The 12,811-nt window shown below is 40.0% G+C and overlaps 1 pseudogene; it reads left to right on the forward strand.

Annotated features, from left to right (window-relative positions):
* The first annotated feature begins 1,986 nt into the window (after positions 1–1,986).
* LOC113744636 (uncharacterized) lies at positions 1,987–2,116 on the forward strand (annotated as a pseudogene).
* The last annotated feature ends 10,695 nt before the right edge of the window (positions 2,117–12,811 follow it).

The raw sequence follows: 12,811 nt of genomic DNA on the forward strand, positions 1-12,811 counted from the left end.
CATAAAAGAACATTCAGTACCTACCCTTGTTTTTTGTACTCCTGCTTTCCTAATCTGCTGCTGCTGTGCTGTAGCATTTAGTGATGTCATATCTCTCAGGATTAGTAGTGCATAAATCGTGCAAAACTATGGAGTTATTTGACTTTTTGGATCTTAATGAGCCCACATATTTTTAAATATCCAAAGGTCTGAGTTTGGTGTATGTGCATCTACATTAGGATTGATGTCCATCACTTCAAAAGGATGGAAGAGTGTGTGTGGGTGTAAGTCTGTAAAGCTAACATTATGACATTTCATTTCTTAGCAGCCAGACTGATTAATTAAAAGCTGCAATTAGCATGGTTCTTCATTAATGTGTGGGTTAGCCTCAAGGCATTTTGTGTCTGGTGGAAAGCAAATTTACATCAGAACTGTCTTTCACTCTACATAACTTAATCTCAAGACAAAGTGTGTGATGGGCACACCAATGTCAAACAGGACTTTAACCAGGAAGACTCCTAAACAAAAGTCAACATGGGCTTTAAAATTACGTTAACTGGGAGTTAACCCATGTGACATGCTGAAGTTATGTGAGGTATGCTTTCCTAAACCAACCCAAACTGCTTTCTTTTGAAACTGTAACTGGACGTTGCATACTTATTTTTGCTAATTTAACTATGTAATGAAAATGTGTTGAAAACTTGATGCAGTCACACCAAGATGAGGCAATACATGATAGGGTCAAAGCCGGGCTACAGATGGGTCCACGTTTTGGTGTTATATGAGGCTACATCTCTCAGTTTGCCACTCTCCTGGTGTCAATTTCTGTCTTTTCTCTTCCTCTATATTGTAATCATCCATAATAAATACAGTCAACATTAACATTACATTAACATTAACATATTATCAAGACATACGGTCAAGTATATGGTGCATTTTGTGAGATTTTCATTAAAAATGGCTGCAGGTAGAAATGAGGTTTATGTGGTCTGTGAGATTGAACCAAACTCATATACAGTAAAACCAAAACAATTAGCTAAAAGTTGCTTAAAAGCTTTGTATATCTAAAGGAAACTGAGAGGCTGGGTGCTAATTCTCTGTAAGTTTCATTTTGCATACAATTGTTTGACCCTGCATCAATTGGAAACATATTGATCAGTGCAGCTCTAACTTAGTCCCAGCGTTCCAATACAGTGAAGAGGTGCAGAGGTTGCTTCACGGAATAAAAAATGAAATAATGACATGTAGGTGTGATTGAAGCCTGAGGCATATGTAAGGGATATATTTAAGGAAAGGAATAATGTGCTCTGCTGAAGCAGATGTTGCTAAAACGAACCTGTTACTGCAGTATTGGTAATTAAGTGTCCCAGTCCACTTTATTTGATTATATTTTATTATTCATTACTAATTTATTAAGCTCAAGGGACAAAAATATGCACCGATATAATTGCATTGTCGTGTCTCTACACAAGTGGCCTTGTTAGCAGCCCCTGTGCAGTGTTGAGCGATTGTGAATATGCGCCGAATCTTCCAGCTTAAAAATGAATTGTGACATCAAGTTATTACATTGTCATAGGAAAGTTTCTGAAAACTTTGACAAAGTGCAAAATGAATCATTAGCAACTCTCACTACTGGAAATTTTCTGTACTGCCTGAGACAGTTTCAGGGAGCTATTTTTGTTACATCCGTAGCCAATTAAATTTTACTGTAGGTGTTAAGCATTTTGTTGCAGAGCAGCAATCCTGTCTCAGACAACAGAATGAAACATCTCTGAAACATGATGTGCTACAATAACACTGAGTAGCTGCTTTGCCAGTTGCACACTTTACATTTTACACCAGTTATGCAAAAGTCTGATGTGTGCCTTGGTATTTCCCACTGTGCTGGGACCATGCTGAAGGCTTTCAAGAAGTTTTACATCAGTTTTTTTTTTTTTGCAGCAGGAATTTTTAATGTTCCTTATTGTCAAAGTCTGAATATCAAATATATCAAACTTTCTCACCTACTTACTTACCTGACAGGGGAGATACTATGATCAAGAAAGTGTGGGACTCTGCCATTGCTCTCCATTGGTGCTATGGGAATCTTGACTGCATAATTTCTGTTAGTGGTGGACTGTTTTTGCGCTCATCCGTTATGATATTTGAAAAGTAGCTCAGTCCATGGGCGGACTGGGACAAAAAATCGGCCCTGGCATTTTAGACCAAAGCAGCCCACAACAACCCCCCCCTACTCGTTAAATATATATATATATCGGGACTTGTCGGCCCAAATAGCATGTCGGCCCACCGGGCAAATGCACGGTATGCCAGATTGCCAGTCCGTCCCTGGCTCAGTCTGTAGGGACTTGACCACCCTTGGGCTCCCAAGCCAAGTCCGTCTTGGACCACTGTATCAGGTGTGGTAGATGGAGAGGTTTTCCCTCCTGGCCACTGCCAAAGTGCCCTTGTGCAAGGTACAGAACTGCTAACTGCTCCCAGGTACATGGCAGACACATTTACATGTGAACAGGCCCTTTTTATATTTAAGTGTGTGTGTGTGGTTGTAATTCATATGTGTAAACCTGAAGAAAGAATTTCCCCATTCAGGGATCAATAAAGTAAATAAATATTTTTTTCCTCATGAAAACATGGTCTCAAGGATTTTTTTGGACGTCTATTGTCTGAAACTAGATCTTACTCAATTTCAGCAGTTTGAGGAATCAATGTCTATGTTGACCTCAAAAATGTGAGTGTAGCAAACCCAAGTAAATTGATAGAATTGACTGACCAAGACTGTAAAAGTCAGTGTTAAATTATTCAATTTTTGTAAGTCTTCTACTTTCACTGTCATCTGTTTTTTCTTTGGCGGTTTTGGAGTATAGTTCTCAAAATGTATCAGGTCTGTAGATTATTATTAAGTAATGGAGGCACAGTTTTACTGAATGAAATTCCAGAACCAAAACTGTGTGCATGGGTAGATGCTGTTCTTTTGCGTGAAGAGAAGACAAGGTGAGATAATGCTACTATTTTATCAACCATTAGGCTTAGAAAGAGTAAGTATTGTTAATGAATGAAAACTTAGTGTAGTTGCTACACTTTGTAAGCACCTTAATCTTTTAGTGACGAGTACAGTAGGTGCATATTTGCTTGTGCGCCTACAGTGTGTGTGCAGTGTGGGTGTGTAACTGTAAAGCTAATGTTATGACGGATTGTCACAGAGGCTCGAATTGGATTATTTAGCAGCAGGACTGATTAATTACCAGCCCCAATTAACATGAACCCTCATTAGTGTGTGGGCTAGCTTTGTGACTTCTGCAACCCTCCCTCCCTCTGCACTGATATGCTCTGCTCTCTCTCTCCTAATCCAGTATGATGTTGTCATTATTTCTTCCCTCCAGTGTTTTTCCTCCCAAGATCTGTTCATTGCCTGTTTAAATGTACGTGTGACTGATGTTTTTTTATGCATCTGTGTGGGCATCACTCTATGTCTGCGTTGTTTGTGTCCCTATGCTCCATTTTAATTAAGGTGGTGGTCTTTGAAATCGCTAATTGCTGCCTCTTTGACCCAGCGGAGGTTTTGAGGGCCTGTGTTGTGTGTGTGTGCATGTGCTCATGTGAATGAGTTTGAATTACTTTTAATGAAAAGCAAGTTAGGTAAGTTGTCTGTGTTCTGTTTTGATAACAAATCCATTTATTTGCTGTTATGCTATTTACTATATTTATGAATTTCTTTATCGAGTGAAACAAATAAAAGTGATGCACTTTGACGGTGCAGATGGGTTAGGCTTTTGTTTGCTTGCTGTTAACATGCAGGCCGAGTGCACTGAATCATGGGAAAGAAGTCATTACATAATCATAATAATCATCAGTACATAAACAAGCACATCGTTACACAAGTTGTACTGAATATGTGATATGCAGTGGCTACATCTTGCTTGAAATTTTAGTGAAAGACTGAAAAAGCCATGGATATGATCACAATGTGATATTTCCGCGATGTCTCTTTGGTTTGCACTCGACTTGGTAATAATGGTGCATGTTCACCTTGAGCCTCCTGTACTTTTTACATTAACAATGGGTCACGTGTCTGCATGCAATGTGAAAGGGGTTGCTCACAGTTACAAAAACTCAGAGAATCATCATCTGACTCTGCAGTTCCTCTGCAGGCTGTAAACAATGATTGTAGACAGTATCTGCACACCAGATTAAAGCTCTTTTTTTTTTTACTGAACTGAAGCTACCCTCCTGCAAAAGTCCATATCACCCCTCTTCCCCTCTGTCTTGCTTGCTTTCTACCACTTCAGTTTGAATTGTATCTGATAGCCATTAGCAGATTGTCTCCTAGACAGGAAGTTGGAAATCACACTTTGACACATAGCATGTAAATGATAGTCTGCTGCCAGGCTATTGATTATATATAGCTTCTTTACATGCAGTGTAATAGCAGCCATTCCCAAGGACAATGAGAGCATGATAGAGCCAAATGACAGACTTGGTATAGCAACTGCTACACAAGAACTGTAACAGCGTACATGAACACCACGTAGGTATTGTAGGTTTGTCTAAATGAATATGTAATATAACTGTAATTATGTGTAATTGTAGCTAAGTGTGCAAAATATTTAGAGGAGAGGATGCAAACAGTTCATTTAAACGCCTAATGTGATTTGCACAGACTGAAAGTCATTGTGGGGAAGTTAATTGCATGTGTAATGTCTAGAGAGGGAGAACAGGTATTAATCAGAGCAGGTCTTAATCAGACATCTACAGTATACAGAGACAGGAAGATGATGGGACAAGCAAAATCAGGATTTACAGAGAATGTGTGTTTTTCAAACACCATGTAAACGTCCTCTGAAATCCTGAGAGCTAAAAATTAATCTGAACACATCGGCTCTCGAGAGCTAATAATTTTCAAAGTTTTTAAAGAGTTACGGAGTAATTCATAACCAGTGAAGCCATGGAGGAATTACTGAAAGGACCTGCTGCAATGAGTAGAGTCTCCTGGGCTTCACCTGTAAAATATTCCTGATAGATCCATAAAAAGACACACAACACACAAAAAACAGGTGCACAAAGAGGCACCACATTTCAGAGACATAAAAAGACAATATCAATAAAAAAAACAAAACAAAACAAGACAAAAAAAACAGATGTAAAATGACCAGAATAAATGCAAAATCACTAAAAAGAGACACAAAATGTCAACAAACACAAGGGCTAAACAACCATGAGATACAACATGAAGACATGAAATTAATACAAAGAGACACAAAAAGAAAAAAAATATATACAAAACTACAAAGACACCAATTGACTATTAAGAGAGAAATGACCACAAAAAGACAATAACAAGTCACAAAACGACTGCAATAACAATGAGACACAAAAAGATGCAAAAGAGAAACTGGAAAGAGATACTAGACAGAAAATTGTCTGTGCCCAGGGGCCCATTGTCTTATAATCTACCCATAGTCATCCCTAGCAGTTGATTGTCAGTGAGAAAACCACCCATAGTCATCCCTAGCAGTTGATTGTCAGTGAGAAAACCTTTTTTTTTTCTTGAATTTCTTTCATTTTCTCCACCCTATCTTCTGCCTCTGCTACAGTCCACATTTATTTCCAGTCAGAAAGTAAAAGTTTTCTGCTTGTAGATGTGAGCTGAATGATAAACTTTCTGTGATGCTGCATGGAGACTCAACTCCACAATAAAAGCAGAAGTACAAATTCTGTGTGTTGTAAGAGATAAAAATTTCTATCTGTCTAGTCTACTCAATATTTATTATTATTATTACGGTATCTCTTATGCAGTTTTGAAGAATTGTATCTATTTCTGCTGTCCTGCGAATATTGCAACTCATAAATCTTTATGAGACGCACAGACACTCATTCAGCACCCTTAAAGACACACATACACAGTGATGCACACGCACACGCACACACACACACACACACACATACAAACACTGTCAATACTAGACAGAGGAACTCATCAATCAAACCAATGGATTATTGTAAAAACACTTCCGATGAGGGCAGAGATCAATCCTACACACACTTACAGAATAATGCACACACATCTGCACGTTTTCTCTCTTTCTGTACAAGCTTCACACACACACATACATACATGACAACACCCCATACACAGTGCGAGTGGTGATGACAGCATTGTAAAGTGGTGCACTCTGGTCCATCATCAGATTATTGCTCGTCATATAGAATCTAGAGGGCCTGATGGCTCTATCTATTGAACACAGACAGGGGAAGAAAAAAGATGCAGGGAAGACAGGGGGAGAAAAGAATGGACACAGAGTTACAAAGCACATTCGACAAAATAGCGTGAATTTCATCAGCTGTGAATCATCCTGTCTCCTGTGACTGTTTGTGTGTGTGTGTGTGCGCGCGAGGGATAGAGAGAGTGAGAGAGAGGAAGCGAAAGAGAAGGCAGATGATGATGAGAGACAGGCGAGATGACAAAAAGAGGGTGCAGTTGTAGATAAAAAGCAGACACAAGCTGTGATTTGATGTGAAGAGCCATGTCCTTGTGATTCCTGGATCTGTCTGCCTCTGAGCTTGTTGTCGCCCGACTATCAGGGTGGATAAACATGAATGAAACTCCATAGTTCTTGCTGTCGTATCCCGCCATGACAATTATCCATGACATGGCTAGCTTTTTTTTTTATCTATTTATTTTTTTATTTGAAACTTGTCTTCCTATCCGTACTATGTCATGTGTTGCTGTCATGCCTGCCAGCTGCTTTAGAGATCTTGGTTTCAGAGCTTTACCGAGGAGACGCTTAACATCTTAAAAGTGATATTTAAAAGGTAGCCTCGATTTTGTTTTTTTTTGTTTTTTAAACTTGGTTTTATTTCTGTAGTTTGGCCATCAGTATTTGGTTATATTGCTGGGAATAAGTCTGACAGGGAAACACAAAACAATGAGAAATGTGGAGATAACACCATATTTTTATAGACCTGGAAGGTGATAGTGTTGCAGCAAATGTAGTGTATAACTTTAAAACAATATGATAATACAAACAAGTAACATGATAAAAAAGTTGTATTGTAACATATACATAGTGAGATAAATCGTTAAAAAATGTTTGAGGGAAAAGTTTAGACACACACCCGACCAATCATGGTATTAACTGGCTGTGAATGTTTGATTGTCATTTAAAGTTATATTACTGAAATGCGGAGTTACAGGTTAAACAGTTTTTCACCAGTTTTCAGTCCAGGATTTTTTGGGCGCTCCTTAAAGGGTGGCTTGATGACACACTGAGGCCCCCCTGAGCATACCCCTGCACCCCTAGCAGAGAGATTAATCCATCTCACTCAGTGTTTGAAAGTTAGTGATGTCAGGGGTGGCGTTTAGCTCAGTTGGTAGAGCAGCTGCCCTACATACAAAGCTCAGTCCTTTCTGCGGAAGCCCAGGGTTCGAATCTGACCTGTGGCTCTTTCCCGGGTGTGTTGATCTCTTTCTCCCCACATTTCCTTTCACTCTTCAGCTGTCTCTATCAAATGAAGCTTGAAAAGGCCAAAATATTCTTAAAAAAAAAGTGAGTGATGTCATTTTCTGAACTTATCTGAACTCATGTTTCAGTTGCTTCAATTTTGCTGCTTGACTCCTCCCACAAGTGGGCGTGGCTTCACCATATTCAGTGGACACGCCCCCACGGTCCTGGAGCCGAGAGTTCACCATATTCAGTGGACACGCCCCCACGGTCCTGGAGCCGAGAGTACTGCTCATTTGACACCTAATTTCATAAACTTGTCGATATTTTTGATAACACTTTCTTCTTTGGTCTAACAAATATATATATATATATATATATATGTAGATTTGTACTGAGGTGTCCTTAATAACACACACTGCCAGATGTCACGTCTTTAAACTGGCTGGCCCCCAAGTCCAGGAGGCATGTTCACTGGTTACTACTCATTTTTAAGTGCAACCACTTCAATTTTCCTTCCTATTTGAAACAATATCTGATTCCATCACAGCTCACAATACAATTTAAGGCATACGATCAACTTTCTTTCTTACTCCACGAATTAACAAAGAAATTGGTCGACATGCATTTAAATCAAAGCCCCAGCAGACTGGAATAATCTCCCTTGCACGATTAGGTCTATACCTCCTACCTCCTTTCATCACTTAAATCCCTCTACTTACTCACTTCCAAACATTCTGTTTTGTTTTTGATTTTATTTATAGGTGGGCATGCATAAGTGCTCTGTGTGCATGTGTCCATATGTATAAAAATAGCCCTAGTTTTGCTTTTATATTGCTGCAGTTGTGTTCTGTGTCATTCTTATTTTGTCCATTTTGTCCATGTATATGTATGGGGGAGGGGCCTATTGGAGCATTGTGGTGAATGGGTGTCTGCGTCTTTGTATCGTCTGTAAACATTGTAATCTCGTTGGCAACAAGGACCCCCTCGAAAATGAGATGATACATCCAAGGGGTTATCCTTTGATAAAAAGAATAAAGAAAAAAATAAATATATTATATATATAGATATATATATATATATATATATATACACAAATAAATAAACAGACATTTTGGGGTGGCTGTGGCGCAGGAGGTAGAGCGGGTTGTTGGAAGTTTGATCCCCGTTTCCTCCAGTCTGCAAATGGCTTGGGCAAGATACTGAACCCCAAATTGCCCCTGAAGGCTGTGCCATTGGTGTGTGAATGTGTTTGAATGGTTAGCTCCAAAAACTTATGAGCAGTTGGCACCTTGCATGGCACTAAAGCACTTTGTGTGCTCAGAAGACTGGAAAGGTGCTATATCAGTACAACCCATCCATTTACCACATTAACAGATTTTTTTTAGCTACCAATTAACACAGATTTGAGTGGAGTTTTTGTTGGTTGCCTGGCAACCTCACAGGTGATGACAAGATTTCAGGAAGTCATTTTAGATTGAACAAATGAGATATGATGTGTTACCTTGTCAGCTTTAGATGTTGTCATGTAATGGAGACAGAGCCAGGATAGCTGTTTCCCCCTGCATTCAATTTCTATGCCTACCATATAAGAAATTCAGCAGGATATCCCCTGTATGTGATCTCTCTCGCTCTCTCTCTGTGATACATGCGGTACCTTTCAAATGAGTCTGTCACAGAGCTTTGCTTTGGAAAGAAAACTTTTACTACGAACAGATCACGCCAGCTCTGTCTCTCCACGATACAAACCCTGTCAGTCCACCTTCCTTGCCTCCCTCCTTGTACATCAGCCCCTCCCTTGCTCTTGTCTTTTTATTCTAATGTTTTCTCAGCTCTTCCTCTCCTCTTTTCAAATCCTCGGTCAACCTTACTCTCTCCCCTTACAGTAACCTCTGTTCCTCTTCCCCCCTTTTCCGTCACACATCCTATCCGCTCCTTGTGTCGCTTTTCTCTCCTTGTTCGTTGGCTCCCTCCCTTCATCTCTCTCTGCATTGCAGTATCTGTGTCAGCCATCGGCAAAATAGGCTGTCTGAGTGTGTGTGTGTGTGTGTGTGTGTGGACACGTGTGCTGCAGTCCCTCCTAAGCAGCTGGACAAGAAGTGAGATGGATAGCTTTTGTTCACCCCGCTCGTGTCTTTTCCTTTGCTCCCCTTTTTCTGTCAGTCCTCTCTTATTTTTTTTTAATCCACTTTCATTTTATCCTCCCTTTGTGTATTTTCTCATCTTTTCTATTACATACTCACGTCTTTTCTTATCTCATGCCATACCGTATCCCCTGTTTTCTCTTTCTTCTTTCCTTAAACTCTCCCATTTTATTCCCATTGCACCCGCTGATCCATTTCCTCTGCTCATCTCCTCTCCCTCTCATTTCATCCTTCCTCTACTTTGCTAACTTTCTTGTTTTTTTGGTCAAAGTTTGTAATGCAGTTTCCAGAACAGACTGTTTAATCACAGCCTCATGTGACCAGCACACAGTACAAGACCTCCAACATTGCTGACCAAGTGAGAACATGCATCACCCCCGTTAGCAGACGCTGCACTCACCTCCCGCTGAGAGTGGACCTCAGGACTCTTCCCCTCCTCCTGTCTAGCGGACAGGCCAGGTCCAGATCAGCCTCCTTTGATCTACTGTTTCCCTGGAGTCACCACAGTTCTGCCTCACTGAGTCTCTCGCCTGAGGGCATTTCAGCCTATTTTTCACCGGTCATACAGACAACAAACCTCTTCTTTCCATCTTCTGTACTAACGAATCATGAGCCCTGAGGTGCAGCGGTCAGCGCTGTGACTCAACAGATCTTTAGACTCAAACTCGATATTTATGACACAGTTCAGTAATGCACACATTTATTTAGCCTAAGCAGACACAGATAGAAATCTGTTAAACAAAAAAGAAGTGCAAAGATTGACAGTGCATCGTCAGCATGTGTACATAAGTAAGTATATGATCATGTCTGGTTTTTAATTAAGCATATGTTCTTCCTTCCACCAGCGATGATTGCTTCTTTTAGACAGGTGGCATCCTGCAGGCACACTGGTGCATCTGAAGCTCATCAATAATGTTTTCCTCATGACTATTCTCAGAGCGATTTGGTGAACGGGGCCCCAAATAAAAAACATAGAGACTGGTAATGCAGCCCATGAGAAAAGTTGCATAAAGTCTTTTGTGGCTTCAGAGAGGGAGGTCACTCTAACATCTGAGAAAGACCCACATCATGTCGTAGTGATGTTATCACGGTTACCTCGGTTTGGTCTTGGAAATGTATGCGGTGTAAATTTCAGAGAGATAATCTCTGCAACTCTCTCTGTTGCTTTTAACATGATTTTTTTAAAATTTGTTTCTTGTGTATACCCTGACTTTATAAAATAAAATTGCGGAGTACCTTTAAGTTAAAAGAACACCACTAAACTCACAACCACTGTATGACAATAACGCTTCCACACATAAAGTAGGTCATAAACGGATCATTCTCAAAATAATTTGGCAGCATAGTGGAATGGCAGTCAAAATGAGACTCGCTTAGGCTTATTGTTTGTGTGTTTTTCATTTTTTATTTGAAGTCTCCCTGCGAAAGCCTAACCGCTACATGATCAGCAACTGGTTTCCATCCAAATGTAATGCAAGTTTAACCTGGTGGTTAAGACTGTGGTTGTACTGGGCAGCTGAAAAAGAGAGCATAGCTCTCAGTAAGGCCATCCTGAATAAATAAATCTTAAAAAAAGAAGATAAACAGCTGGTGGCGCTAATTCTCAGGTCATATGAGACAAGGAAGAGGGGAGAAAAAAGGCACGACAAGATGATGTAAATAAATAAAAAAATGGCTGTGGAACCACATATGATGGAAATATGGCATTTTTGTTTGTTTCATATATGTTACATCATTGCTCACACAGATCTGATGTTTTTGTTTCAATGACACTTCAGTAGACGTTTAAGTCACATGCACGTCATGAATTATTCACCAAGTCATTGCACTTTATTGCATTTTGTTTGCACTTCCATCGACACACCAACCTTCCCACTGTTCTTTGTGATATTCGAAGAATCTTTTGAATTCTCTTCATCTGCACTTTGTTGTAGCAAAAATGAGGAGATGGGAGACATTCTGAAGAGAGGGCAGCCCAGCAGGAATATTTATTCTTCGAGAATACAACACCAAGAACACCAAGAAAAAGATAGCAGCTATGTGATATCCCCTTGGATTTCTAGTCATCAGAAAACAGGGTTAGACAACTTCCACCAATCTGATGCATGCCAACGAGCCACACTGGTCAAATGGTTATTCATCACTCTTTGGCTCACCTTCATGACTCCGGACTTGCTATACTGCTTGGCTTATAGCATGAGTATCAAGATCTTGAATAGAATACCCTGACCTGGCACTGCGCTCTCAAACAGTGCCAGGTCAGAGTATGTTTGAGAGCGCAGTGCCAGGTCAAAGTGGCACTGGCACTGTTTCTGTAATGGCTATAAAACGTATAGCCAAGTGAGAGGTTACGATTAAAAGACCTACATGACGATGTAAGCCAAGGTACTGTAATAGATTGCCAATCCAAAGTTTTCTTGCATTTTGTCCAATGCATGCTGGCAAAGACTCTAGTTCCCCCATGTAGAATGAATGACTAATAAAATAATAATGGTAATAATGAGCCTCTAGAGTGGTCTTTACATAGGTTTCCACATTATTATACAACTTCAAATGAGTTATAAGCTGTTAAAATTAGGGTAAAACAAAAAGGTTTAAATCGTTCATAGACCGTAACCAGTTTCTTGCTCCATCTCTCCAACATTTTAACTAATTCCATGTCCCATTACAGTATGTGCTCATTATTTTCAAACCCTGCTGACTCTTGGCTCACTGGCTAAGGCATGCAAATGCAGAAAAACCAAACCATCAGAAATTCAGCTGGGCTAAACATAGCTAATGAATGAGGTAGCTTTGTTGTTATTGTCCAGCCAGTTTTTTTTTTAGTTTTTTTTATGACCAGACAGATAGCATAGCTAAACATTGTGGGTGTTAATGGCTGAGTGACAGCACATCCTTACACCGACTGAGACATAGATGATCATAACAAAGGGGCCTGATGTGTGTGGCAGTGTCAGGTATGGGACACATTGTGCAAATACACTTTGCCTCTCATTTTAAAAATAGAAACTGCTCTGCGTCTAATTCCATAACATGGTGAAGCAGACTGTTTCCATAAAATGAAAATGACCTACCACCTGCTTACATTTTGGAAATGACAGGGATGGTTAAGAGGCTGGCCTCGCTGGAGCCGTGTAAAGTTGAAGTAAATTGGTTGGGTATTAGAGTGCAAGTCCATGTAATGACTTGCTGTACGGATTTTAAGATATGCTGTAAAGCCTGTGAAGTGATGCTCCCTCAACCTCCTGA

The sequence above is a fragment of the Larimichthys crocea genome, chromosome XXIV, assembly GCF_000972845.2.
Source record: "Larimichthys crocea isolate SSNF chromosome XXIV, L_crocea_2.0, whole genome shotgun sequence".
NCBI lineage: Eukaryota > Metazoa > Chordata > Actinopteri > Sciaenidae > Larimichthys > Larimichthys crocea.